The following is a 26,060-nucleotide window of genomic DNA, read 5'->3' on the forward strand; positions in this document are numbered from 1 at the left end:
GGATGGCCTCAGCCATCAGCACAGGCCCTGGTGTGGTGCAGATGGAACCAGCCAGAAGCACAGGACCTGGTGTGGTGTAGATTGCCAGGAGCCACAAACCCTGGTGTGGTGTAGGCTCAGCCAGAGCCTTGTGCCAGGATGGCAGCCAGCAGCACAGGCCCTGGTGTGATGAATGGCCAGCCAGCACAGGCCCTGTGGTGTAGTGGTGGCCTCAGCCAGCAGCACAGGCCCTGGTGTGGTGTAGGTGGCCCACAGGCCAGCAGCACAGGTGTGGTGTACCTGGCCCAGAAGCAGGTGGCCTTTGTGCAGGTGGCAGGCAGAGCCACTGGCCAAGTGTGTGGTGTAGTTGGCCTCAGCCAGCAGCACAGGCCCTGGTGTGGTGCAGGTTGCCTCAGCTGCAACGCAGGCCCCGTGTGGTGTCGATGGCCTCACCCAGAGCCACAGGCCCTGGTGTGGTGTATTTGGCCTCAGCCTGCACCACAGGCCCTGGTGTAATTTAGATGACCTATGTTAGCAGCATATGCCCCGCTGTGTTGTGGATGGCCTCACCCGCAGCACAAGACATTGCTGAAAAGCGCCAAAAGGAATGTCGTTAATGTGCCCTCATTAATGAGCAGCTGCTTTGGGTTTTTCAACACCTCCTTCTCTGGATCAAAAGCAGTTCAATGACATGAAAAGGTAAAGCTTACAGCACCTGGTATTCCCAGGCAGTCTACCATCCGAGTACTAACCAAGCCCAACCCTGCTTAGCTTCCGAGATCAGACGAGATCGGGCGTGCTCAGGGTGGTATGGCCGTAAGCTGCTGGCCACAGCACAAAGTGTCAATTTATGGAATCAAGTGGTGAGGTGGGCAGTACTTGAAGTTACGCCAACAACCCTCCAATTTAACTATAGTGTTAACGGTAACGGCATGCTTGCCTAATACCCCAACCCAAGGACTCAATTTATATTTAACCAGCAGCACAGGCCCTGGTGTAGTGTGCATTGCCTCAGCCAGCAGCCCAGGCCCTGTTGGGAAATAGATGGCCTCAACCAGAGCCACAATACCTTGTGGTGTAGTTGGCCTCAGCCAGAGCCACTGGCCAAGTGTGTGGTGTAGATTGTCCTCAGCCAGCGGCACAGGCCGTGGTGTGGTGCAGGTTGCCTCAGCCGCAACTCAGGACGTGGTGTGGTCTAGGTGGCCTCAACCAGAGCCACAATCCCTGGTGTGGTGTAGTGTGCCTCAGCCAGCAGCACAGGTCCACAGCCAGAATCACAGGTCCTGGAGTAATTTAGATGACCTATGTAGCAGCCAGAAGGACCGGTGTGGTGCGGATGGCCTCAGCCATCAGCACAGGCCCTGGTGTGGTGCAGATGGAACCAGCCAGAAGCACAGACCCTGGTGTGGTGTAGATTGCCTCAGCCAGAGCCACAAACCCTGGTGTGGTGTAGTTGGTCTCGGCAAGGAGCACAGGTCCTCTTGTGATGTGGATGGCCTCAGCCAGCAGCACAGGCCCTGGTGTGATGAATATGGCCTCAGACAGTAGCAGAGGCCAGGCCAGTGTGTGTGTAGGTGGTCAGTCAGCCAGCCTCAGCCAGAGCCACTGGCCAAGTGTGTGTAAGTGGCCTCAGTTGTCCTGTAGCCAGCGGCACAGGCCGTGGTGTGGTGTGTAGGTGGCCTCAGCCAGCAGCAGCACAGGACCTGGTGTTTTGTAAGGTGGCCTCAGGCAGAGCCACTGGCCAAGTGTGTGGTGTGTTGGCCTCAGCCAGCCAGCAGCAGGCCCTGGTGTGGTGCAGGTTGCCAGCTGCAACGCAGGCCCCGTGTGTGTCGATGGCCTCACCCAGAGCCACAGGCCCTGGTGTGGTGTATTTGGCCTCAGCCTGCACCACAGGCCCTGGTGTAATTTAGATGACCCATGTTAGCAGCATATGCCCCGTTGTGTTGTGGATGGCCTCACCCGGCAGCACAAGACATTGCTGAAAAGCGCCAAAAGGAATGTCGTTAATGTGCCCCCTCATTAATGAGCAGCTGCTTTGGGTTTTTCAACACCTCCTTCTCTGGATCAAAAGCAGTTCAATGACATGAAAAGGTAAAGCTTACAGCACCTGGTATTCCCAGGCAGTCTACCATCCGAGTACTAACCAAGCCCAACCCTGCTTAGCTTCCGAGATCAGACGAGATCGGGCGTGCTCAGGGTGGTATGGCCGTAAGCTGCTGGCCCCAGCACAAAGTGTCAATTTATGGAATCAAGTGGTGAGGTGGGCAGTACTTGAAGTTACGCCAACAACCCTCCAATTTAACTATAGTGTTAAAGGTAACGGCATGCTTGCCTAATACCCCAACCCAAGGACTCAATTTATATTTAACCAGCAGCACAGGCCCTGGTGTAGTGTGTATTGCCTCAGCCAGCAGCCCAGGCCCTGTTGGGAAATAGATGGCCTCAACCAGAGCCACAATACCTTGTGTGGTGTAGTTGGCCTCAGCCAGAGCCACTGGCCAAGTGTGTGGTGTAGTTGTCCTCAGCCAGCGGCACAGGCCGTGGTGTGGTGCAGGTTGCCTCAGCCGCAACTCAGGACGTGTGTGGTCTAGGTGGCCTCAACCAGAGCCACAATCCCTGGTGTGGTGTAGTGTGCCTCAGCCAGCAGCACAGGTCCACAGCCAGAATCACAGGTCCTGGAGTAATTTAGATGACCTATGTAGCAGCCAGAAGGACCGGTGTGTGGTGCGGATGGCCTCAGCCATCAGCACAGGCCCTGGTGTGGTGCAGATGGAACCAGCCAGAAGCACAGACCCTGGTGTGGTGTAGATTGCCTCAGCCAGAGCCACAAACCCTGGTGTGGTGTAGTTGGTCTCGGCAAGGAGCACAGGTCCTCTTGTGATGTGGATGGCCTCAGCCAGCAGCACAGGCCCTGGTGTGATGAATATGGCCTCAGACAGTAGCAGAGGCCAATTGTGTGGTGTAGTTGGCCTCAGCCAGAGCCACTGGCCAAGTGTGTGGTGTAGTTGTCCTCAGCCAGCGGCACAGGCCGTGGTGTGGTGCAGGTTGCCTCAGCCGCAACTCAGGACGTGGTGTCGCTATGTGGCCTCAACCAGAGCCACAATCCCTGGTGTGGTGTAGTGTGCCTCAGCCAGCAGCACAGGTCCACAGCCAGAATCACAGGTCCTGGAGTAATTTAGATGACCTATGTAGCAGCCAGAAGGACCGGTGTGTGTGCGGATGGCCTCAGCCATCAGCACAGGCCCTGGTGTGGTGCAGATGGAACCAGCCAGAAGCACAGACCCTGGTGTGGTGTGTAGATTGCCTCAGCCAGAGTCACAAACCCTGGTGTGGTGTAGTTGGTCTCGCCAAGGAGCACAGGTCCTCTTGTGATGTGGATGGCCTCAGCCAGCAGCACAGGCCCTGGTGTGATGAATATGGCCTCAGACAGTAGAACAGGCCCTGGTGTGGTGTGTAGGTGGCCTCAGCCAGCCAGCCAGAGCACAGGACCTGGTGTGGTGTGGGTGGCCTCAGGCAGAGCCACTGGCCAAGTGTGTGGTGTAGTTGGCCAGCCAGCAGCACAGGCCCTGGTGTGGTGTGGTGGTGGTGCCTCAGCCAGAAGCACAGGACCTGGTGTTTTGTAAGGTGGCCTCAGGCAGAGCCACTGGCCAAGTGTGTGTGTGTGTGGTTGGCCTCAGCCAGCAGCACAGGCCCTGGTGTGGTGCAGGTTGCCTCAGCTGCAACGCAGGCCCCGTGTGTGGTGTCGATGGCCTCACCCAGAGCCACAGGCCCTGGTGTGGTGTATTTGGCCTCAGCCTGCACCACAGGCCCTGGTGTAATTTAGATGACCTATGTTAGCAGCATATGCCCCGTTGTGTTGTGGATGGCCTCACCCGCAGCACAAGACATTGCTGAAAAGCGCCAAAAGGAATGTCGTTAATGTGCCCTCATTAATGAGCAGCTGCTTTGGGTTTTTCAACACCCTCCTTCTCTGGATCAAAAGCAGTTCAATGACATGAAAAGGTAAAGCTTACAGCACCTGGTATTCCCAGGCAGTCTACCATCCGAGTACTAACCAAGCCCAACCCTGCTTAGCTTCCGAGATCAGACGAGATCGGGCGTGCTCAGGGTGGTATGGCCGTAAGCTGCTGGCCACAGCACAAAGTGTCAATTTATGGAATCAAGTGGTGAGGTGGGCAGTACTTGAAGTTACGCCAACAACCCTCCAATTTAACTATAGTGTTAAAAGGTAACGGCATGCTTGCCTAATACCCCAACCCAAGGACTCAATTTATATTTAACCAGCAGCACAGGCCCTGGTGTAGTGTACATTGCCTCAGCCAGCAGCCCAGGCCCTGTTGGGAAATAGATGGCCTCAACCAGAGCCACAATACCTTGTGTGGTGTAGTTGGCCTCAGCCAGAGCCACTGGCCAAGTGTGTGGTGTGTTGTCCTCAGCCAGCGGCACAGGCCGTGGTGTGGTGCAGGTTGCCTCAGCCGCAACTCAGGACGTGGTGTGGTCTAGGTGGCCTCAACCAGAGCCACAATCCCCCTGTGGTGTAGTGTGCCTCAGCCAGCAGCACAGGTCCACAGCCAGAATCACAGGTCCTGGAGTAATTTAGATGACCTATGTAGCAGCCAGAAGGACCGGTGTGTGTGCGGATGGCCTCAGCCATCAGCACAGGCCCTGGTGTGGTGCAGATGGAACCAGCCAGAAGCACAGACCCTGGTGTGGTGTAGATTGCCTCAGCCAGAGCCACAAACCCTGGTGTGGTGTCTCGGCAGTTGGTCTCGGCAAGGAGCACAGGTCCTCTTGTGATGTGGATGGCCTCAGCCAGCAGCACAGGCCCTGGTGTGATGAATATGGCCTCAGAGCGCAGCCAGAGGCCAGCCAGCAGTGGCCCTGGTGTGTTGTAGGTGGCCTCAGCCAGAGCCACAGGCCAAGGTGTGGTGTGGTGGCCTCAGCCAGCAGCAGTGGCCTCAGCCTCAGCCAGAAGCACAGGACCTGGTGTGGTGTAGGTGGCCTCAGGCCAGGCAGCAGCCACAGGTGTGTGTGTGTGGCAGTTGCCCAGCCAGCACAGCCCTGGTGTGGTGCAGGTTGCCTCAGCTGCACACCAGGCCCCGGTGTGTGTGGATGGCCTCACCCAGAGCCACAGGCCCTGGTGTGGTGTATTTGGCCTCAGCCTGCACCACAGGCCCTGGTGTAATTTAGATGACCTATGTTAGCAGCATATGCCCCGTTGTGTTGTGGATGGCCTCACCCGCAGCACAAGACATTGCTGAAAAGCGCCAAAAGGAATGTCGTTAATGTGCCCTCATTAATGAGCAGCAGCTGCTTTTGGGTTTTTCAACACCTCCTTCTCTGGATCAAAAGCAGTTCAATGACATGAAAAGGTAAAGCTTACAGCACCTGGTATTCCCAGGCAGTCTACACCATCCGAGTACTAACCAAGCCCAACCCTGCTTAGCTTCCGAGATCAGACGAGATCGGGCGTGCTCAGGGTGGTATGGCCGTAAGCTGCTGGCCCCACCACACAGTGTCAATTTATGGAATCAAGTGGTGAGGTGGGCAGTACTTGAAGTTACGCGAACAACCCTCCAATTTAACTATAGTGTTAAAGGTAACGGCATGCTTGCCTAATACCCCAACCCAAGGACTCAATTTATATTTAACCAGCAGCACAGGCCCTGGTGTAGTGTACATTGCCTCAGCCAGCAGCCCAGGCCCTGTTGGGAAATAGATGGCCTCAACCAGAGCCACAATACCTTGTGTGGTGTGTGTTGGCCTCAGCCAGAGCCACTGGCCAAGTGTGTGGTGTGTGTTGTCCTCAGCCAGCGGCACAGGCCGTGGTGTGGTGCAGGTTGCCTCAGCCGCAACTCAGGACGTGGTGTGGTCTAGGTGGCCTCAACCAGAGCCACAATCCCTGGTGTGGTGTAGTGTGCCTCAGCCAGCAGCACAGGTCCACAGCCAGAATCACAGGTCCTGGAGTAATTTAGATGACCTATGTAGCAGCCAGAAGGACCGGTGTGGTGCGGATGGCCTCAGCCATCAGCACAGGCCCTGGTGTGGTGCAGATGGAACCAGCCAGAAGCACAGACCCTGGTGTGGTGTAGATTGCCTCAGCCAGAGCCACAAACCCTGGTGTGGTGTAGTTGGTCTCGCAAGGAGCAAGGAGCACAGGTCCTCTTGTGATGTGGATGGCCTCAGCCAGCAGCACAGGCCCTGGTGTGATGAATATGGCCTCAGACAGTAGCACAGGCCAAGTGTGTGGTGTGTCGCCTCCTCAGCCAGAGCCACTGGCCAAGTGTGTGGTGGTTGGCCTCAGCCAGCAGCACAGGCCCTGGTGTGGTGTGGTGGCCTCAGCCAGAAGCACAGGACCTGGTGTGGTGTGGTGTAAGGTGGCCTCAGGCAGAGCCACTGGCCAAGTGTGTGGTGTAGTTGGCCTCAGCCAGCAGCACAGGCCCTGGTGTGGTGCAGGTTGCCTCAGCTGCAAGCCAGGCCCCGGTGTGTGGTGTCGATGGCCTCACCCAGAGCCACAGGCCCTGGTGTGTGTCGATGGCCTCACCCAGGCCTCAGCCCTGCACCACAGGCCTCAGCCTGCCCAGGCCCTGGTGTAATTTAGATGACCTATGTTAGCAGCATATGCCCCGTTGTGTTGTGGATGGCCTCACCCGCAGCACAAGACATTGCTGAAAAGCGCCAAAAGGAATGTCGTTAATGTGCCCTCATTAATGAGCAGCTGCTTTGGGTTTTTCAACACCTCCTTCTCTGGATCAAAAGCAGTTCAATGACATGAAAAGGTAAAGCTTACAGCACCTGGTATTCCCAGGCAGTCTACCATCCGAGTACTAACCAAGCCCAACCCTGCTTAGCTTCCGAGATCAGACGAGATCGGGCGTGCTCAGGGTGGTATGGCCGTAAGCTGCTGGCCCCACCACAAAGTGTCAATTTATGGAATCAAGTGGTGAGGTGGGCAGTACTTGAAGTTACGCCAACAACCCTCCAATTTAACTATAGTGTTAAAGGTAACGGCATGCTTGCCTAATACCCCAACCCAAGGACTCAATTTATATTTAACCAGCAGCACAGGCCCTGGTGTAGTGTACATTGCCTCAGCCAGCAGCCCAGGCCCCTGTTGGGAAATAGATGGCCTCAACCAGAGCCACAATACCTTGTGTGGTGTAGTTGGCCTCAGCCAGAGCCACTGGCCAAGTGTGTGTGTGTGTAGTTGTCCTCAGCCAGCGGCACAGGCCGTGGTGTGGTGCAGGTTGCCTCAGCCGCAACTCAGGACGTGGTGTGGTCTAGGTGGCCTCAACCAGAGCCACAATCCCTGGTGTGGTGTAGTGTGCCTCAGCCAGCAGCACAGGTCCACAGCCAGAATCACAGGTCCTGGAGTAATTTAGATGACCTATGTAGCAGCCAGAAGGACCGGTGTGGTGCGGATGGCCTCAGCCATCAGCACAGGCCCTGGTGTGGTGCAGATGGAACCAGCCAGAAGCACAGACCCTGGTGTGGTGTAGATTGCCTCAGCCAGAGCCACAAACCCTGGTGTGGTGTAGTTGGTCTCGGCAAGGAGCACAGGTCCTCTTGTGATGTGGATGGCCTCAGCCAGCAGCACAGGCCCTGGTGTGATGAATATGGCCTCAGACAGTAGCAGAGGCCAAGTGTGTGTGTAGTTGGCCTCAGCCAGAGCCACTGGCCAAGTGTGTGTGTAGTTGTCCTCAGCCAGCGGCACAGGCCGTGGTGTGGTGCAGGTTGCCTCAGCCGCAACTCAGGACGTGGTGTCGCCTATATGTGGCCTCAACCAGAGCCACAATCCCTGGTGTGGTGTAGTGTGCCTCAGCCAGCAGCACAGGTCCACAGCCAGAATCACAGGTCCTGGAGTAATTTAGATGACCTATGTAGCAGCCAGAAGGACCGGTGGTGGTGCGGATGGCCTCAGCCAGCCAGCCCTGGTGTGGTGCAGATGGAACCAGCCAGAAGCACAGACCCTGGTGTGGTGTAGATGGCCTCAGCCAGAGCCACAAACCCTGGTGTGGTGTAGTGGGTCTCAGCCAGCAGCACAGGCCCTGTGTGTGGTGCAGAGCACAGGCCTCTGGTGCCAGAAGCACAGGACCTGGTGTGTGTGTGGTGGCCCTCAGCCAGAGCCACAGGCCCTGGTGTGTGTGTAGTGGCCTCAGCCAGCAGCACAGGCCCTGGTGTGGTGTGGTGCCTCAGCCAGTGGCCTCAGCCCACTACAGGACCTGGTGTGGTGTGGCCCAGTGGCCTGGCAGAGCCACTGGCCAAGTGTGTGTGTGTGTTGGCCTCAGCCAGCAGCACAGGCCCTGGTGTGGTGCAGATGGCCAGCCAGCAGCACAGGCCCTGGTGTGGTGCAGATGGAAGCCAGAGCAGGCCCTGGTGTGGTGTAGATTGCCTCAGCCAGAGCCACAAACCCTGGTGTGGTGTAGTTGGTCTCGGCAAGGAGCACAGGTCCTCTTGTGTATGTGGATGGCCTCAGCCAGCAGCACAGGCCCTGGTGTGATGAATATGGCCTCAGACAGCACAGTGGAGGCCAGCCAGTGCACAGGCCTGGTGTGGTGTAAGGTGGCCTCAGCCAGAGCCACTGGCCAAGTGTGTGGTGTAGTTGGCCTCAGCCAGCAGCACAGGCCCTGGTGTGGTGTAGGTGGCCTCAGCCAGAAGCACAGGACCTGGTGTGTTTTGTAAGGTGGCCTCAGGCAGAGCCACTGGCCAAGTGTGTGGTGTAGTTGGCCTCAGCCAGCAGCAGCAGGCCCTGGTGTGGTGCAGGTTGCCTCAGCTGCAACGCAGGCCCCGTGTGGTGTCGATGGCCTCACCCAGAGCCACAGGCCCTGGTGTGGTGTATTTGGCCTCAGCCTGCACCACAGGCCCTGGTGTAATTTAGATGACCTATGTTAGCAGCATATGCCCCGTTGTGTTGTGGATGGCCTCACCCGCAGCACAAGACATTGCTGAAAAGCGCCAAAAGGAATGTCGTTAATGTGCCCTCATTAATGAGCAGCTGCTTTGGGTTTTTCAACACCTCCTTCTCTGGATCAAAAGCAGTTCAATGACATGAAAAGGTAAAGCTTACAGCACCTGGTATTCCCAGGCAGTCTACCATCCGAGTACTAACCAAGCCCAACCCTGCTTAGCTTCCGAGATCAGACGAGATCGGGCGTGCTCAGGGTGGTATGGCCGTAAGCTGCTGGCCACAGCACAAAGTGTCAATTTATGGAATCAAGTGGTGAGGTGGGCAGTACTTGAAGTTACGCCAACAACCCTCCAATTTAACTATAGTGTTAACGGTAACGGCATGCTTGCCTAATACCCCAACCCAAGGACTCAATTTATATTTAACCAGCAGCACAGGCCCTGGTGTAGTGTACATTGCCTCAGCCAGCAGCCCAGGCCCTGTTGGGAAATAGATGGCCTCAACCAGAGCCACAATACCTTGTGTGTGTGTTGGCCTCAGCCAGAGCCACTGGCCAAGTGTGTGTGTGTAGTTGTCCTCAGCCAGCGGCACAGGCCGTGGTGTGGTGCAGGTTGCCTCAGCCGCAACTCAGGACGTGGTGTGGTCTAGGTGGCCTCAACCAGAGCCACAATCCCTGGTGTGGTGTAGTGTGCCTCAGCCAGCAGCACAGGTCCACAGCCAGAATCACAGGTCCTGGAGTAATTTAGATGACCTATGTAGCAGCCAGAAGGACCGGTGTGGTGCGGATGGCCTCAGCCATCAGCACAGGCCCTGGTGTGGTGCAGATGGAACCAGACCAGAAGCACAGACCCTGGTGTGGTGTAGATTGCCTCAGCCAGAGCCACAAACCCTGGTGTGGTGTAGTTGGTCTCGCAAGGAGCACAGGTCCTCTTGTGATGTGGATGGCCTCAGCCAGCAGCACAGGCCCTGGTGTGATGAATATGGCCTCAGACAGCAGCACAGGCCCTGGTGTGGTGTGGTGTGGTGGCCTCAGCCAGAAGCACAGGACCTGGTGTGGTGTAAGGTGGCCTCAGGCAGAGCCACAGGCCAGCCAGTGTGTGTGGTGACCTATGTAGCAGCCAGAAGCCTGTGGTGCCAGCAGCACAGGCCCTGGTGTGGTGTAGCACAGGGCCTCAGCCAGCAGCACAGGCCCTGGCCAAGTGTGTGTGTAGGTGGCAGCCAGCAGCACAGGCCCTGGTGGTGTGTGGCCTCAGCCAGCAGCACAGGCCCTGGTGTGGTGGTGTAGGGCCTGCCTCAGCTGCAGGCCCTGGTGGTGCAGGTTGCCTCAGCTGCAACGCAGGCCCCCGTGTGGTGTCGATGGCTCACCCAGAGCCACAGGCCCACAGGCCCTGGTGTGGTGTATTGGCCTCAGCCTGCACCACAGGCCCTGGTGTAATTTAGATGACCTATGTTAGCAGCATATGCCCCGTTGTGTTGTGGATGGCCTCACCCGCAGCACAAGACATTGCTGAAAAGCGCCAAAAGGAATGTCGCAATGTGCCCTCATTAATGAGCAGCTGCTTTGGGTTTTCAACACCCTCCTTCTCTGGATCAAAAGCAGTTCAATGACATGAAAAGGTAAAGCTTACAGCACCTGGTATTCCCAGGCAGTCTACCATCCGAGTACTAACCAAGCCCAACCCTGCTTAGCTTCCGAGATCAGATGAGATCGGGCGTGCTCAGGGTGGTATGGCCGTAAGCTGCTGGCCACAGCACAAAGTGTCAATTTATGGAATCAAGTGGTGAGGTGGGCAGTACTTGAAGTTACGCCAACAACCCTCCAATTTAACTATAGTGTTAACGGTAACGGCATGCTTGCCTAATACCCCAACCCAAGGACTCAATTTATATCAACCAGCAGCACAGGCCCTGGTGTAGTGTGCATTGCCTCAGCCAGCAGCCCAGGCCCTGTTGGGAAATAGATGGCCTCAACCAGAGCCACAATACCTTGTGTGGTGTGTAGTTGGCCTCAGCCAGAGCCACTGGCCAAGTGTGTGTGTGTGTTGTTGTCCTCAGCCAGCGGCACAGGCCGTGGTGTGGTGCAGGTTGCCTCAGCCGCAACTCAGGACGTGGTGTGGTCTAGGTGGCCTCAACCAGAGCCACAATCCCTGGTGTGGTGTAGTGTGCCTCAGCCAGCAGCACAGGTCCACAGCCAGAATCACAGGTCCTGGAGTAATTTAGATGACCTATGTAGCAGCCAGAAGGACCGGTGTGGTGCGGATGGCCTCAGCCATCAGCACAGGCCCTGGTGTGGTGCAGATGGAACCAGCCAGAAGCACAGACCCTGGTGTGGTGTAGATTGCCTCAGCCAGAGCCACAAACCCTGGTGTGGTGTAGTTGGTCTCGGCAAGGAGCACAGGTCCTCTTGTGATGTGGATGGCCTCAGCCAGCAGCACAGGCCCTGGTGTGATGAATATGGCCTCAGACAGTAGCAGAGGCCAAGTGTGTGGTGTAGTTTGCCTCAGCCAGAGCCACTGGCCAAGTGTGTGGTGTAGTTGTCCTCAGCCAGCAGCACAGGCCGTGGTGTGTGTGGGTGGCCTCAGCCAGGCCTCAGCCAGAAGCACAGGACCTGGTGTTTTGTAAGGTGGCCTCAGGCAGAGCCACTGGCCAAGTGTGTGGTGTAGTTGGCCTCAGCCAGCGGCACAGGCCCCGGTGTGGTGTCGATGGCCTCACCCAGAGCCACAGGCCCTGGTGTGGTGTATTTGGCCTCAGCCTGCACCACAGGCCCTGGTGTAATTTAGATGACCTATGTTAGCAGCATATGCCCCGTTGTGTTGTGGATGGCCTCACCCGGCAGCACAAGACATTGCTGAAAAGCGCCAAAAGGAATGTCGTTAATGTGCCCTCATTAATGAGCAGCTGCTTTGGGTTTTTCAACACCCTCCTTCTCTGGATCAAAAGCAGTTCAATGACATGAAAAGGTAAAGCTTACAGCACCTGGTATTCCCAGGCAGTCTACCATCCGAGTACTAACCAAGCCCAACCCTGCTTAGCTTCCGAGATCAGACGAGATCGGGCGTGCTCAGGGTGGTATGGCCGTAAGCTGCTGGCCCCACCACAAAGTGTCAATTTATGGAATCAAGTGGTGAGGTGGGCAGTACTTGAAGTTACGCGAACAACCCTCCAATTTAACTATAGTGTTAAAGGTAACGGCATGCTTGCCTAATACCCTAACCCAAGGACTCAATTTATATTTAACCAGCAGCACAGGCCCTGGTGTAGTGTACATTGCCTCAGCCAGCAGCCCAGGCCCTGTTGGGAAATAGATGGCCTCAACCAGAGCCACAATACCTTGTGTGGTGTAGTTGGCCTCAGCCAGAGCCACTTAGCCAAGTGTGTGGTGTAGTTGTCCTCAGCCAGCGGCACAGGCCGTGGTGTGGTGCAGGTTGCCTCAGCCGCAACTCAGGACGTGGTGTGGTCTAGGTGGCCTCAACCAGAGCCACAATCCCTGGTGTGGTGTGTGTGTGCCTCAGCCAGCAGCACAGGTCCACAGCCAGAATCACAGGTCCTGGAGTAATTTAGATGACCTATGTAGCAGCCAGAAGGACCGGTGTGGTGCGGATGGCCTCAGCCATCAGCACAGGCCCTGGTGTGGTGCAGATGGAACCAGCCAGAAGCACAGACCCTGGTGTGGTGTAGATTGCCTCAGCCAGAGCCACAAACCCTGGTGTGGTGTAGTTGGTCTCGGCAAGGAGCACAGGTCCTCTTGTGATGTGGATGGCCTCAGCCAGCAGCACAGGCCCTGGTGTGATGAATATGGCCTCAGACAGTAGCAGAGGCCAAGTGTGTGTGTGTAGTTGGCCTCAGCCAGAGCCACTGGCCAAGTGTGTGGTGTGTAGTTGTCCTCAGCCAGCGGCACAGGCCGTGGTGTGGTGCAGGTTGCCTCAGCCGCAACTCAGGACGTGGTGTCGTCTATGTGGCCTCAACCAGAGCCACAATCCCTGGTGTGGTGTGTGTGCCTCAGCCAGCAGCACAGGTCCACAGCCAGAATCACAGGTCCTGGAGTAATTTAGATGACCTATGTAGCAGCCAGAAGGACCGGTGTGGTGCGGATGGCCTCAGCCATCAGCACAGGCCCTGGTGTGGTGCAGATGGAACCAGCCAGAAGCACAGACCCTGGTGTGGTGTGATTGATTGCCTCAGCCAGAGTCACAAACCCTGGTGTGGTGTAGTTGGTCTCGCCAAGGAGCACAGGTCCTCTTGTGATGTGGATGGCCTCAGCCAGCAGCACAGGCCCTGGTGTGATGAATATGGCCTCAGACAGTAGCACAGGCCCTGGTGTGGTGTAGGTGGCCTCAGCCAGAAGCACAGGACCTGGTGTGGTGTAAGGTGGCCTCAGGCAGAGCCACTGGCCAAGTGTGTGGTGTAGTTGGCCTCAGCCAGCAGCACAGGCCCTGGTGTGGTGTAGGTGGCCTCAGCCAGAAGCACAGGACCTGGTGTTTTGTAAGGTGGCCTCAGGCAGAGCCACTGGCCAAGTGTGTGTGTAGTTGGCCTCAGCCAGCAGCACAGGCCCTGGTGTGGTGCAGGTTGCCTCAGCTGCAACGCAGGCCCCGTGTGGTGTCGATGGCCTCACCCAGAGCCACAGGCCCTGGTGTGGTGTATTTGGCCTCAGCCTGCACCACAGGCCCTGGTGTAATTTAGATGACCTATGTTAGCAGCATATGCCCCGTTGTGTTGTGGATGGCCTCACCCGGCAGCACAAGACATTGCTGAAAAGCGCCAAAAGGAATGTCGTTAATGTGCCCTCATTAATGAGCAGCTGCTTTGGGTTTTTCAACACCCTCCTTCTCTGGATCAAAAGCAGTTCAATGACATGAAAAGGTAAAGCTTACAGCACCTGGTATTCCCAGGCAGTCTACCATCCGAGTACTAACCAAGCCCAACCCTGCTTAGCTTCCGAGATCAGACGAGATCGGGCGTGCTCAGGGTGGTATGGCCGTAAGCTGCTGGCCACAGCACAAAGTGTCAATTTATGGAATCAAGTGGTGAGGTGGGCAGTACTTGAAGTTACGCCAACAACCCTCCAATTTAACTATAGTGTTAACGGTAACGGCATGCTTGCCTAATACCCCAACCAAGGACTCAATTTATATTTAACCAGCAGCACAGGCCCTGGTGTAGTGTACATTGCCTCAGCCAGCAGCCCAGGCCCTGTTGGGAAATAGATGGCCTCAACCAGAGCCACAATACCTTGTGTGGTGTAGTTGGCCTCAGCCAGAGCCACTGGCCAAGTGTGTGGTGTAGTTGTCCTCAGCCAGCGGCACAGGCCGTGGTGTGGTGCAGGTTGCCTCAGCCGCAACTCAGGACGTGGTGTGGTCTAGGTGGCCTCAACCAGAGCCACAATCCCTGGTGTGGTGTGCCTCAGCCAGCAGCACAGGTCCAGCCAGCATCACAGGTCCACAGCCAGAATCACAGGTCCTGGAGTAATTTAGATGACCTATGTAGCAGCCAGAAGGACCCTGGTGTGTGATGCGGATGGCCTCAGCCATCAGCACAGGCCCTGGTGTGGTGCAGATGGAACCAGCCAGAAGCACAGACCCTGGTGTGGTGTAGATTGCCTCAGCCAGAGCCACAAACCCTGGTGTGGTGTGGTTGGTCTCGGCAAGGAGCACAGGTCCTCTTGTGATGTGGATGGCCTCAGCCAGCAGCACAGGCCCTGGTGATGAATATGGCCTCAGACAGTAGCAGAGGCCAGGTGTGTGTGTAGTTGGCCTCAGCCAGAGCACAGGCCCTGGTGTGGTGTAGTTGGCCTCAGCCAGAGCCACAGGCCAAGTGTGTGGTGTAGTTGGCCTCAGCCAGCAGCACAGGCCCTGGTGTGGTGTAGGTGGCCTCAGCCAGAAGCACAGGACCTGGTGTGGTGTAAGGTGGCCTCAGGCAGAGCCACTGGCCACTGGCCAAGTGTGGCCTGCAGCACAGGCCCTGGTGGTGTAGGTGGCCTCAGCCAGCAGCACACCTGGCCCTGGTGTGGTGGCAGGCAGAGCCTCAGCCAGCAACACAGGCCCCCGTGTGGTGTCGATGGCCTCAGCCAACAGGCCCCGTGTGGTGTCGATGGCCACAGGCCACAGGCCCTGGTGTGGTGTATTTGGCCTCAGCCTGCACCACAGGCCCTGGTGTAATTTAGATGACCTATGTTAGCAGCATATGCCCCGTTGTGTTGTGGATGGCCTCACCCGGCAGCACAAGACATTGCTGAAAAGCGCCAAAAGGAATGTCGTTAATGTGCCCTCATTAATGAGCAGCTGCTTTGGGTTTTTCAACACCCTCCTTCTCTGGATCAAAAGCAGTTCAATGACATGAAAAGGTAAAGCTTACAGCACCTGGTATTCCCAGGCAGTCTACCATCCGAGTACTAACCACCAAGCCCAACCCTGCTTAGCTTCCGAGATCAGACGAGATCGGGCGTGCTCAGGGTGGTATGGCCGTAAGCTGCTGGCCACACCACAAAGTGTCAATTTATGGAATCAAGTGGTGAGGTGGGCAGTACTTGAAGTTACGCCAACAACCCTCCAATTTAACTATAGTGTTAAAGGTAACGGCATGCTTGCCTAATACCCCAACCCAAGGACTCAATTTATATTTAACCAGCAGCACAGGCCCTGGTGTAGTGTACATTGCCTCAGCCAGCAGCCCAGGCCCTGTTGGGAAATAGATGGCCTCAACCAGAGCCACAATACCTTGTGTGGTGTGTGTTGGCCTCAGCCAGAGCCACTGGCCAAGTGTGTGGTGTGTAGTTGTCCTCAGCCAGCGGCACAGGCCGTGGTGTGGTGCAGGTTGCCTCAGCCGCAACTCAGGACGTGGTGTGGTCTAGGTGGCCTCAACCAGAGCCACAATCCCTGGTGTGGTGTAGTGTGCCTCAGCCAGCCAGCACAGGTCCACAGCCAGAATCACAGGTCCTGGAGTAATTTAGATGACCTATGTAGCAGCCAGAAGGACCGGTGGTGGTGCGGATGGCCTCAGCCATCAGCACAGGCCCCCTGGTGTGGTGCAGATGGAACCAGCCAGAAGCACAGACCCTGGTGTGGTGTAGATTGCCTCAGCCAGAGCCACAAACCCTGGTGTGGTGTGGTTGGTCTCGGCAAGGAGCACAGGTCCTCTTGTGATGTGGATGGCCTCAGCCAGCAGCACAGGCCCTGGTGTGATGAATATGGCCTCAGACAGTAGCAGAGGCCAAGTGTGTGGTGTGTGTTGGCCTCCAGCCAGAGCCACTGGCCACTGGCCAAGTGTGTGGTGTAGTTGTCCTCAGCCAGCGGCACAGGCCGTGGTGTGGTGCAGGTTGCTTCAGCCGCAACTCAGGACGTGGTGTCGTCTATGTGGCCTCAACCAGAGCCACAATCCCTGGTGTGTGGTGTAATTAGTGTGCCTCAGCCAGCCAGCAGCACAGGTCCACAGCCAGAATCACAGGTCCTGGAGTAATTTAGATGACCTATGTAGCAGCCAGAAGGACCCTGGTGTGGTGTGATGGCCTCAGCCATCAGCACAGGCCCTGGTGTGGGTGCAGAACACAGAACCAGGATGGCCTCAGCCAGCAGCACAGGCCAGAAGCAGAGGACAGGCCCTGGTGTAGTGGCCTCAGCCAGGCACAGGACCTCAGGTGGAGGCCTCAGCCAGAGCCACTGGCCAAGTGTGTGGTGTAGTTGGCCTCAGCCAGCAGCACAGGCCCTGGTGTGGTGTGGTGGCCTCAGCCAGAAGCACAGGACCTGGTGTTTTGTGTAGGTGGCCTCAGGCAGAGCCACTGGCCAAGTGTGTGGTGTAGTTGGCCTCAGCCAGCAGCACAGGCCCTGGTGTGGTGCAGGTTGCCTCAGCTGCAACGCAGGCCCCGTGTGTGTGTCGATGGCCTCACCCAGAGCCACAGGCCCTGGTGTGGTGTATTTGGCCTCAGCCTGCACCACAGGCCCTGGTGTAATTTAGATGACCTATGTTAGCAGCATATGCCCCGTTGTGTTGTGGATGGCCTCACCCGCAGCACAAGACATTGCTGAAAAGCGCCAAAAGGAATGTCGTTAATGTGCCCTCATTAATGAGCAGCTGCTTTGGGTTTTCAACACCCTCCTTCTCTGGATCAAAAGCAGTTCAATGACATGAAAAGGTAAAGCTTACAGCACCTGGTATTCCCAGGCAGTCTACCATCCGAGTACTAACCAAGCCCAACCCTGCTTAGCTTCCGAGATCAGACGAGATCGGGCGTGCTCAGGGTGGTATGGCCGTAAGCTGCTGGCCACAGCACAAAGTGTCAATTTATGGAATCAAGTGGTGAGGTGGGCAGTACTTGAAGTTACGCCAAACAACCCTCCAATTTAACTATAGTGTTAAAGGTAACGGCATGCTTGCCTAATACCCCAACCCAAGGACTCAATTTATATTTAACCAGCAGCACAGGCCCTGGTGTAGTGTACATTGCCTCAGCCAGCAGCCCAGGCCCTGTTGGGAAATAGATGGCCTCAACCAGAGCCACAATACCTTGTGTGGTGTAGTTGGCCTCAGCCAGAGCCACTGGCCAAGTGTGTGGTGTAGTTGTCCTCAGCCAGCGGCACAGGCCGTGGTGTGGTGCAGGTTGCCTCAGCCGCAACTCAGGACGTGGTGTGGTCTAGGTGGCCTCAACCAGAGCCACAATCCCTGGTGTGGTGTAGTGTGCCTCAGCCAGCAGCACAGGTCCACAGCCAGAATCACAGGTCCTGGAGTAATTTAGATGACCTATGTAGCAGCCAGAAGGACCGGTGTGGTGCGGATGGCCTCAGCCATCAGCACAGGCCCTGGTGTGGTGCAGATGGAACCAGCCAGAAGCACAGACCCTGGTGTGGTGTAGATTGCCTCAGCCAGAGCCACAAACCCTGGTGTGGTGTAGTTGGTCTCGGCAAGGAGCACAGGTCCTCTTGTGATGTGGATGGCCTCAGCCAGCAGCACAGGCCCTGGTGTGATGAATATGGCCTCAGACAGTAGCAGAGGCCAAGTGTGTGGTGTAGTTGGCCTCAGCCAGAGCCACTGGCCAAGTGTGTGTGTGTGTTGTCCTCAGCCAGCGCACAGGCCGTGGTGTGTGTGCAGGTTGCCTCAGCCGCAACTCAGGACGTGGTGTCGTCTATGTGGCCTCAACCAGAGCCACAATCCCTGGTGTGGTGTGTGTGTGCCTCAGCCAGCAGCACAGGTCCACAGCCAGAATCACAGGTCCTGGAGTAATTTAGATGACCTATGTAGCAGCCAGAAGGACCGGTGTGTGTGCGGATGGCCTCAGCCATCAGCACAGGCCCTGGTGTGGTGCAGATGGAACCAGCCAGAAGCACAGGACCTGGTGTGGTGTGGATGGCCTCAGCCAGAGCCACAAACCCTGTGTGTGGTGGTTGGCCTCAGCCAGCAGCACAGGCCCTGGTGTGATGTGGATGGCCTCAGCCAGCAGCAGCACAGGCACAGGCTGGTGTGGTGTGTGTGTGGTGGTGGCACTCAGCCAGAGCCACAGGCCCTGGTGTGAGTGGTGGCCTCAGTGGTGTGCAGGCCTCAGCCAGCAGCACAGGCCCTGGTGTGGTGTAGGTGGCCTCCAGCCAGCAGCAGGCCCTGGTGTGGTGTGGGTGGCCTCAGCCAGAGCACAGGACCTGGTGTGGTGTAGGTGGCCTCAGCCAGCCACCACAGCCAGCCACAGGCCAGTGTGTGGTGTGCCTCAGCCAGCAGCACAGGCCCTGGTGTGGTGCAGATGGCCTCAGCCAGCAGCACAGGCCCTGTGGTGTGATGGCCCAGCCAGAGCACAGACCCTGTGTGTGTGTGCTCAGCCTCAGCCAGAGCCACAACACCCTGGTGTGGTGTAGGGTCCAGCAGCAGGTGCCCTGGTGTGATGTGGATGGCCTCAGCCAGCAGCACAGGCCCTGGTGTGATGAATATGGCCTCAGACAGTAGCAGACCAAGGTGTGGTGTAGTGTGCCTCAGCCAGAGCCACTGGCCAAGTGTGTGTGTGTGTGGTGTGCTCAGCCAGCAGCACAGGCCCAGGCCCTGGTGTGGTGTGGTGGCCTCAGCCAGAAGCACAGGACCTGGTGTTTTGTAAGGTGGCCTCAGGCAGAGCCACTGGCCAAGTGTGTGGTGTGGTTGGCCTCAGCCAGCAGCACAGGCCCTGGTGTGGTGCAGGTTGCCTCAGCTGCAACGCAGGCCCCGTGTGGTGTCGATGGCCCTCACCCAGAGCCACAGGCCCTGGTGTGGTGTATTTGCCTCAGCCTGCACCACAGGCCCTGGTGTAATTTAGATGACCTATGTTAGCAGCATATGCCCCGTTGTGTTGTGGATGGCCTCACCCGGCAGCACAAGACATTGCTGAAAAGCGCCAAAAGGAATGTCGTTAATGTGCCCTCATTAATGAGCAGCTGCTTTGGGTTTTTCAACACCCTCCTTCTCTCTGGATCAAAAGCAGTTCAATGACATGAAAAGGTAAAGCTTACAGCACCTGGTATTCCCAGGCAGTCTACCATCCGAGTAATAAACCAAGCCCAACCCTGCTTAGCTTCCGAGATCAGACGAGATCGGGCGTGCTCAGGGTGGTATGGCCGTAAGCTGCTGGCCACAGCACAAAGTGTCAATTTATGGAATCAAGTGGTGAGGTGGGCAGTACTTGAAGTTACGCGAACAACCCTCCAATTTAACTATAGTGTTAACGGTAACGGCATGCTTGCCTAATACCCTAACCCAAGGACTCAATTTATATTTAACCAGCAGCACAGGCCCTGGTGTGTGTGTACATTGCCTCAGCCAGCAGCCCAGGCCCTGTTGGGAAATAGATGGCCTCAACCAGAGCCACAATACCTTGTGTGGTGTAGTTGGCCTCAGCCAGAGCCACTGGCCAAGTGTGTGGTGTAGTTGTCCTCAGCCAGCGGCACAGGCCGTGGTGTGGTGCAGGTTGCCTCAGCCGCAACTCAGGACGTGGTGTGGTCTAGGTGGCCTCAACCAGAGCCACAATCCCTGGTGTGGTGTAGTGTGCCTCAGCCAGCAGCACAGGTCCACAGCCAGAATCACAGGTCCTGGAGTAATTTAGATGACCTATGTAGCAGCCAGAAGGACCGGTGTGGTGCGGATGGCCTCAGCCATCAGCACAGGCCCTGGTGTGGTGCAGATGGAACCAGCCAGAAGCACAGACCCTGGTGTGGTGTAGATTGCCTCAGCCAGAGCCACAAACCCTGGTGTGGTGTAGTTGGTCTCGCCAAGGAGCACAGGTCCTCTTGTGATGTGGATGGCCTCAGCCAGCAGCACAGGCCCTGGTGTGATGAATATGGCCTCAGACAGTAGCACAGGCCAGGGTGTGGTGTAGGTGGCCTCAGCCAGAAGCACAGGACCTGGTGTGTGTGTGTGGGGTGGCCTCAGCCAGAGCCACTGGCCAAGTGTGTGGCCAAGTGTGTGTTGGCCTCAGCCAGCAGCACAGGCCCTGGTGTGGTGTAGGTGGCCTCAGCCAGAAGCACAGGACCTGGTGTTTTGTAAGGTGGCCTCAGGCAGAGCCACTGGCCAAGTGTGTGGTGTAGTTGGCCTCAGCCAGCAGCACAGGCCCTGGTGTGGTGCAGGTTGCCTCAGCTGCAACGCAGGCCCCGGTGTGGTGTCGATGGCCTCACCCAGAGCCACAGGCCCTGGTGTGGTGTATTTGGCCTCAGCCTGCACCACAGGCCCTGGTGTAATTTAGATGACCTATGTTAGCAGCATATGCCCCGTTGTGTTGTGGATGGCCTCACCCGGCAGCACAAGACATTGCTGAAAAGCGCCAAAAGGAATGTCGTTAATGTGCCCTCATTAATGAGCAGCTGCTTTGGGTTTTTCAACACCCTCCTTCTCTGGATCAAAAGCAGTTCAATGACATGAAAAGGTAAAGCTTACAGCACCTGGTATTCCCAGGCAGTCTACCATCCGAGTACTAACCAAGCCCAACCCTGCTTAGCTTCCGAGATCAGACGAGATCGGGCGTGCTCAGGGTGGTATGGCCGTAAGCTGCTGGCCACAGCACAAAGTGTCAATTTATGGAATCAAGTGGTGAGGTGGGCAGTACTTGAAGTTACGCGAACAACCCTCCAATTTAACTATAGTGTTAACGGTAACGGCATGCTTGCCTAATACCCCAACCCAAGGACTCAATTTATATTTAACCAGCAGCACAGGCCCTGGTGTAGTGTACATTGCCTCAGCCAGCAGCCCAGGCCCTGTTGGGAAATAGATGGCCTCAACCAGAGCCACAATACCTTGTGTGGTGTAGTTGGCCTCAGCCAGAGCCACTGGCCAAGTGTGTGGTGTAGTTGTCCTCAGCCAGCGGCACAGGCCGTGGTGTGGTGCAGGTTGCCTCAGCCGCAACTCAGGACGTGGTGTGGTCTAGGTGGCCTCAACCAGAGCCACAATCCCTGGTGTGGTGTAGTGTGTGCCTCAGCCAGCAGCACAGGTCCACAGCCAGAATCACAGGTCCTGGAGTAATTTAGATGACCTATGTAGCAGCCAGAAGGACCGGTGTGGTGCGGATGGCCTCAGCCATCAGCACAGGCCCTGGTGTGGTGCAGATGGAACCAGCCAGAAGCACAGACCCTGGTGTGGTGTAGATTGCCTCAGCCAGAGCCACAAACCCTGGTGTGGTGTGTGTTGGGTCTCGGCAAGGAGCACAGGTCCTCTTGTGATGTGGATGGCCTCAGCCAGCAGCACAGGCCCTGGTGTGATGAATATCAGACAGCCAGAGGCCAAGTGTGTGGTGTAGTAGCAGAGCCACAGGTGTGGTGTGGTTGTGCCTCAGCCAGCCAGAGGCCAGTGTGCCACTGGCCAAGTGTGTGTGGTGTGGTTGTCCTCAGCCAGCCAGCACAGGCCAGGTGGTGTGGTGTGTGTGGCCTCAGCCAGAGCACAGGACCTGGTGTGTGTGGTGTGTCAGCCAGGTGGCCTCAGTAAGCAGAGCCACTGGCCAAGTGTGTGGTGTGGTGTTGGCCTCAGCCAGCACAGGCAGAGCCACTGGCCCCGTGTGTGTGGTGTCGTGTGGTGTCGATGGCCTCACCCAGAGCCACAGGCCCTGGTGTGGTGTATTTGGCCTCAGCCTGCACCACAGGCCCTGGTGTAATTTAGATGACCTATGTTAGCAGCATATGCCCCGTTGTGTTGTGGATGGCCTCACCCGGCAGCACAAGACATTGCTGAAAAGCGCCAAAAGGAATGTCGTTAATGTGCCCTCATTAATGAGCAGCTGCTTTGGGTTTTCAACACCCTCCTTCTCTGGATCAAAAGCAGTTCAATGACATGAAAAGGTAAAGCTTACAGCACCTGGTATTCCCAGGCAGTCTACCATCCGAGTACTAACCAAGCCCAACCCTGCTTAGCTTCCGAGATCAGACGAGATCGGGCGTGCTCAGGGTGGTATGGCCGTAAGCTGCTGGCCCCACCACAAAGTGTCAATTTATGGAATCAAGTGGTGAGGTGGGCAGTACTTGAAGTTACGCCAACAACCCTCCAATTTAACTATAGTGTTAAAGGTAACGGCATGCTTGCCTAATACCCCAACCCAAGGACTCAATTTATATTTAACCAGCAGCACAGGCCCTGGTGTAGTGTGTACATTGCCTCAGCCAGCAGCCCAGGCCCTGTTGGGAAATAGATGGCCTCAACCAGAGCCACAATACCTTGTGTGGTGTAGTTGGCCTCAGCCAGAGCCACTGGCCAAGTGTGTGGTGTAGTTGTCCTCAGCCAGCGGCACAGGCCGTGGTGTGGTGCAGGTTGCCTCAGCCGCAACTCAGGACGTGGTGTGGTCTAGGTGGCCTCAACCAGAGCCACAATCCCTGGTGTGGTGTGTGTGTGCCTCAGCCAGCAGCACAGGTCCACAGCCAGAATCACAGGTCCTGGAGTAATTTAGATGACCTATGTAGCAGCCAGAAGGACCGGTGTGGTGCGGATGGCCTCAGCCATCAGCACAGGCCCTGGTGTGGTGCAGATGGAACCAGCCAGAAGCACAGACCCTGGTGTGGTGTAGATTGCCTCAGCCAGAGCCACAAACCCTGGTGTGGTGTAGTTGGTCTCGGCAAGGAGCACAGGTCCTCTTGTGATGTGGATGGCCTCAGCCAGCAGCACAGGCCCTGGTGTGATGAATATGGCCTCAGACAGTAGCAGAGGCCAAGTGTGTGTGTAGTTGGCCTCAGCCAGAGCCACTGGCCAAGTGTGTGGTGTAGTTGTCCTCAGCCAGCGGCACAGGCCGTGGTGTGGTGCAGGTTGCCTCAGCCGCAACTCAGGACGTGGTGTCGTCTATGTGGCCTCAACCAGAGCCACAATCCCTGGTGTGGTGTAGTGTGCCTCAGCCAGCAGCACAGGTCCACAGCCAGAATCACAGGTCCTGGAGTAATTTAGATGACCTATGTAGCAGCCAGAAGGACCGGTGTGTGTGCGGATGGCCTCAGCCATCAGCACAGGCCCTGGTGTGGTGCAGATGGAACCAGCCAGAAGCACAGACCCTGGTGTGGTGTGTGCCTCAGCCAGAGTCACAAACCCTGGTGTGGTGTAGTGGTCTCGCCAAGGAGCACAGGTCCTCTTGTGATGTGGATGGCCTCAGCCAGCAGCACAGGCCCTGGTGTGATGAATATGGCCTCAGACAGTAGCACAGGCCCTGGTGTGGTGTAGGTGGCCTCAGCCAGAAGCACAGGACCTGGTGTGGTGTAGGTGGCCTCAGGCAGAGCCACTGGCCAAGTGTGTGGTGTAGTTGGCCTCAGCCAGCAGCACAGGCCCTGGTGTGGTGTAGGTGGCCTCAGCCAGAAGCACAGGACCTGGTGTTTTGTAAGGTGGCCTCAGGCAGAGCCACTGGCCAAGTGTGTGGTGTAGTTGGCCTCAGCCAGCAGCACAGGCCCTGGTGTGGTGCAGGTTGCCTCAGCTGCAACGCAGGCCCTGGTGTGGTGCAGGTGTGGTGTCGATGGCCTCACCCAGAGCCACAGGCCCTGGTGTGGTGTGTTTGGCCTCAGCCTGCACCACAGGCCCTGGTGTAATTTAGATGACCTATGTTAGCAGCATATGCCCCGCCCGTTGTGTTGTGGATGGCCTCACCCGCAGCACAAGACATTGCTGAAAAGCGCCAAAAGGAATGTCGTTAATGTGCCCTCATTAATGAGCAGCTGCTTTGGGTTTTCAACACCCTCCTTCTCTGGATCAAAAGCAGTTCAATGACATGAAAAGGTAAAGCTTACAGCACCTGGTATTCCCAGGCAGTCTACCATCCGAGTACTAACCAAGCCCAACCCTGCTTAGCTTCCGAGATCAGATGAGATCGGGCGTGCTCAGGGTGGTATGGCCGTAAGCTGCTGGCCACAGCACAAAGTGTCAATTTATGGAATCAAGTGGTGAGGTGGGCAGTACTTGAAGTTACGCGAACAACCCTCCAATTTAACTATAGTGTTAACGGTAACGGCATGCTTGCCTAATACCCCAACCCAAGGACTCAATTTATATTTAACCAGCAGCACAGGCCCTGGTGTAGTGTACATTGCCTCAGCCAGCAGCCCAGGCCCTGTTGGGAAATAGATGGCCTCAACCAGAGCCACAATACCTTGTGTGGTGTAGTTGGCCTCAGCCAGAGCCACTGGCCAAGTGTGTGGTGTAGTTGTCCTCAGCCAGCGGCACAGGCCGTGGTGTGGTGCAGGTTGCCTCAGCCGCAACTCAGGACGTGGTGTGGTCTAGGTGGCCTCAACCAGAGCCACAATCCCTGGTGTGGTGTAGTGTGCCTCAGCCAGCAGCACAGGTCCACAGCCAGAATCACAGGTCCTGGAGTAATTTAGATGACCTATGTAGCAGCCAGAAGGACCGGTGTGGTGCGGATGGCCTCAGCCATCAGCACAGGCCCTGGTGTGGTGCAGATGGAACCAGCCAGAAGCACAGACCCTGGTGTGGTGTAGATTGCCTCAGCCAGAGCCACAAACCCTGGTGTGGTGTAGTTGGTCTCGGCAAGGAGCACAGGTCCTCTTGTGATGTGGATGGCCTCAGCCAGCAGCACAGGCCCTGGTGTGATGAATATGGCCTGCAGTAGCAGAGGCCCTGGTGTGTGAATGGGTGAGCCAGCAGCACAGGCCCTGGTGTGATGAATATGGCCTCAGACAGCAGCACAGGCCCTGGTGTGGTGTGTGTGGCCTCAGCCAGCAGCACAGCCAGCAGGCCCTGTGTGTGTGTGTGTGCCTCAGCCAGAGCCACAGGCCAAGTGTGTGGTGTGGTTGGCTCAGCCAGCAGCACAGGCCCCCTGGTGTGTGTGGTGGCCCTCAGCCAGCCACAGGACCTGGTGTGGTGTAGGTGTGGTCCTGGAGTGTTAGGACCTGGCCAGCAGCAGCAGAGCCTCAGGCCTCAGAGCACAGGCCCTGGTGTGGTGTAGTTGGCCTCAGCCAGCAGCACAGGCCCTGGTGTGGTGTAGGTGGCCTCAGCCAGCAGCCACAGGTGTGGTGTCGATGGCCTCAGGCCCAGAGCCACAGGCCCAGCCAGAAGCACAGGTGTGGTGTGGCCATGTGTGTGGTGGCCCTCAGCCAGCAGCCCACAGGCCCTGGTGTAATTTAGATGACCTCATGTTAGCAGCATATGCCCCGGCCTCAGCCTGCACCACAGGCCCTGGTGTAATTTAGATGACCTATGTTAGCAGCATATGCCCCGTTGTTGTGGATGGCCTCACCCGGCAGCACAAGACATTGCTGAAAAGCGCCAAAAGGAATGTCGTTAATGTGCCCTCATTAATGAGCAGCTGCTTTGGGTTTTCAACACCCTCCTTCTCTGGATCAAAAGCAGTTCAATGACATGAAAAGGTAAAGCTTACAGCACCTGGTATTCCCAGGCAGTCTACCATCCGAGTACTAACCAAGCCCAACCCTGCTTAGCTTCCGAGATCAGACGAGATCGGGCGTGCTCAGGGTGGTATGGCCGTAAGCTGCTGGCCACAGCACAAAGTGTCAATTTATGGAATCAAGTGGTGAGGTGGGCAGTACTTGAAGTTACGCCAAACAACCCTCCAATTTAACTATAGTGTTAACGGTAACGGCATGCTTGCCTAATACCCCAACCCAAGGACTCAATTTATATTTAACCAGCAGCACAGGCCCTGGTGTAGTGTACATTGCCTCAGCCAGCAGCCCAGGCCCTGTTGGGAAATAGATGGCCTCAACCAGAGCCACAATACCTTGTGTGGTGAGTTGGCCTCAGCCAGAGC

At 56.7% G+C, this 26,060-nt stretch overlaps 14 non-coding genes and 2 pseudogenes across 14 annotated transcripts; all 16 read right to left on the reverse strand.

Annotated features, from left to right (window-relative positions):
- Positions 1-682: 682 nt before the first annotated feature.
- LOC120436994 lies at positions 683-801 on the reverse strand. The gene has a single exon (XR_005610733.1). It is a non-coding gene; the product is annotated as a 5S ribosomal RNA (ribosomal RNA).
- A 1,273-nt stretch (positions 802-2,074) lies between these two features.
- Positions 2,075-2,193, reverse strand: LOC120436995. The gene has a single exon (XR_005610734.1). It is a non-coding gene; the product is annotated as a 5S ribosomal RNA (ribosomal RNA).
- A 1,792-nt stretch (positions 2,194-3,985) lies between these two features.
- LOC120436997 lies at positions 3,986-4,104 on the reverse strand. The gene has a single exon (XR_005610735.1). It is a non-coding gene; the product is annotated as a 5S ribosomal RNA (ribosomal RNA).
- A 1,251-nt stretch (positions 4,105-5,355) lies between these two features.
- LOC120436956 lies at positions 5,356-5,476 on the reverse strand. The gene has a single exon (XR_005610705.1). It is a non-coding gene; the product is annotated as a 5S ribosomal RNA (ribosomal RNA).
- Positions 5,477-6,762: 1,286 nt separating this feature from the next.
- On the reverse strand, positions 6,763-6,881 carry LOC120436999. Its single transcript, XR_005610737.1, has one exon. It is a non-coding gene; the product is annotated as a 5S ribosomal RNA (ribosomal RNA).
- Positions 6,882-9,039: 2,158 nt separating this feature from the next.
- LOC120437000 lies at positions 9,040-9,158 on the reverse strand. The gene has a single exon (XR_005610738.1). It is a non-coding gene; the product is annotated as a 5S ribosomal RNA (ribosomal RNA).
- Positions 9,159-10,508: 1,350 nt separating this feature from the next.
- On the reverse strand, positions 10,509-10,627 carry LOC120436935. The gene has a single exon (XR_005610682.1). It is a non-coding gene; the product is annotated as a 5S ribosomal RNA (ribosomal RNA).
- A 1,224-nt stretch (positions 10,628-11,851) lies between these two features.
- On the reverse strand, positions 11,852-11,970 carry LOC120437001. The gene has a single exon (XR_005610739.1). It is a non-coding gene; the product is annotated as a 5S ribosomal RNA (ribosomal RNA).
- Positions 11,971-13,751: 1,781 nt separating this feature from the next.
- On the reverse strand, positions 13,752-13,870 carry LOC120437002. Its single transcript, XR_005610741.1, has one exon. It is a non-coding gene; the product is annotated as a 5S ribosomal RNA (ribosomal RNA).
- Positions 13,871-15,231: 1,361 nt separating this feature from the next.
- Positions 15,232-15,353, reverse strand: LOC120436967 (annotated as a pseudogene).
- A 1,663-nt stretch (positions 15,354-17,016) lies between these two features.
- Positions 17,017-17,135, reverse strand: LOC120437003. Its single transcript, XR_005610742.1, has one exon. It is a non-coding gene; the product is annotated as a 5S ribosomal RNA (ribosomal RNA).
- A 2,196-nt stretch (positions 17,136-19,331) lies between these two features.
- Positions 19,332-19,451, reverse strand: LOC120436969 (annotated as a pseudogene).
- Positions 19,452-20,748: 1,297 nt separating this feature from the next.
- On the reverse strand, positions 20,749-20,867 carry LOC120437004. The gene has a single exon (XR_005610743.1). It is a non-coding gene; the product is annotated as a 5S ribosomal RNA (ribosomal RNA).
- Positions 20,868-22,153: 1,286 nt separating this feature from the next.
- Positions 22,154-22,272, reverse strand: LOC120437005. The gene has a single exon (XR_005610744.1). It is a non-coding gene; the product is annotated as a 5S ribosomal RNA (ribosomal RNA).
- Positions 22,273-24,059: 1,787 nt separating this feature from the next.
- LOC120436987 lies at positions 24,060-24,178 on the reverse strand. The gene has a single exon (XR_005610725.1). It is a non-coding gene; the product is annotated as a 5S ribosomal RNA (ribosomal RNA).
- A 1,485-nt stretch (positions 24,179-25,663) lies between these two features.
- LOC120437006 lies at positions 25,664-25,782 on the reverse strand. The gene has a single exon (XR_005610745.1). It is a non-coding gene; the product is annotated as a 5S ribosomal RNA (ribosomal RNA).
- Between the last annotated feature and the right edge of the window lie 278 nt (positions 25,783-26,060).

The sequence above is a fragment of the Oreochromis aureus genome, unplaced genomic scaffold (genome assembly GCF_013358895.1).
Source record: "Oreochromis aureus strain Israel breed Guangdong unplaced genomic scaffold, ZZ_aureus HiC_scaffold_368, whole genome shotgun sequence".
In the NCBI taxonomy this organism is placed as follows: domain Eukaryota; kingdom Metazoa; phylum Chordata; class Actinopteri; order Cichliformes; family Cichlidae; genus Oreochromis; species Oreochromis aureus.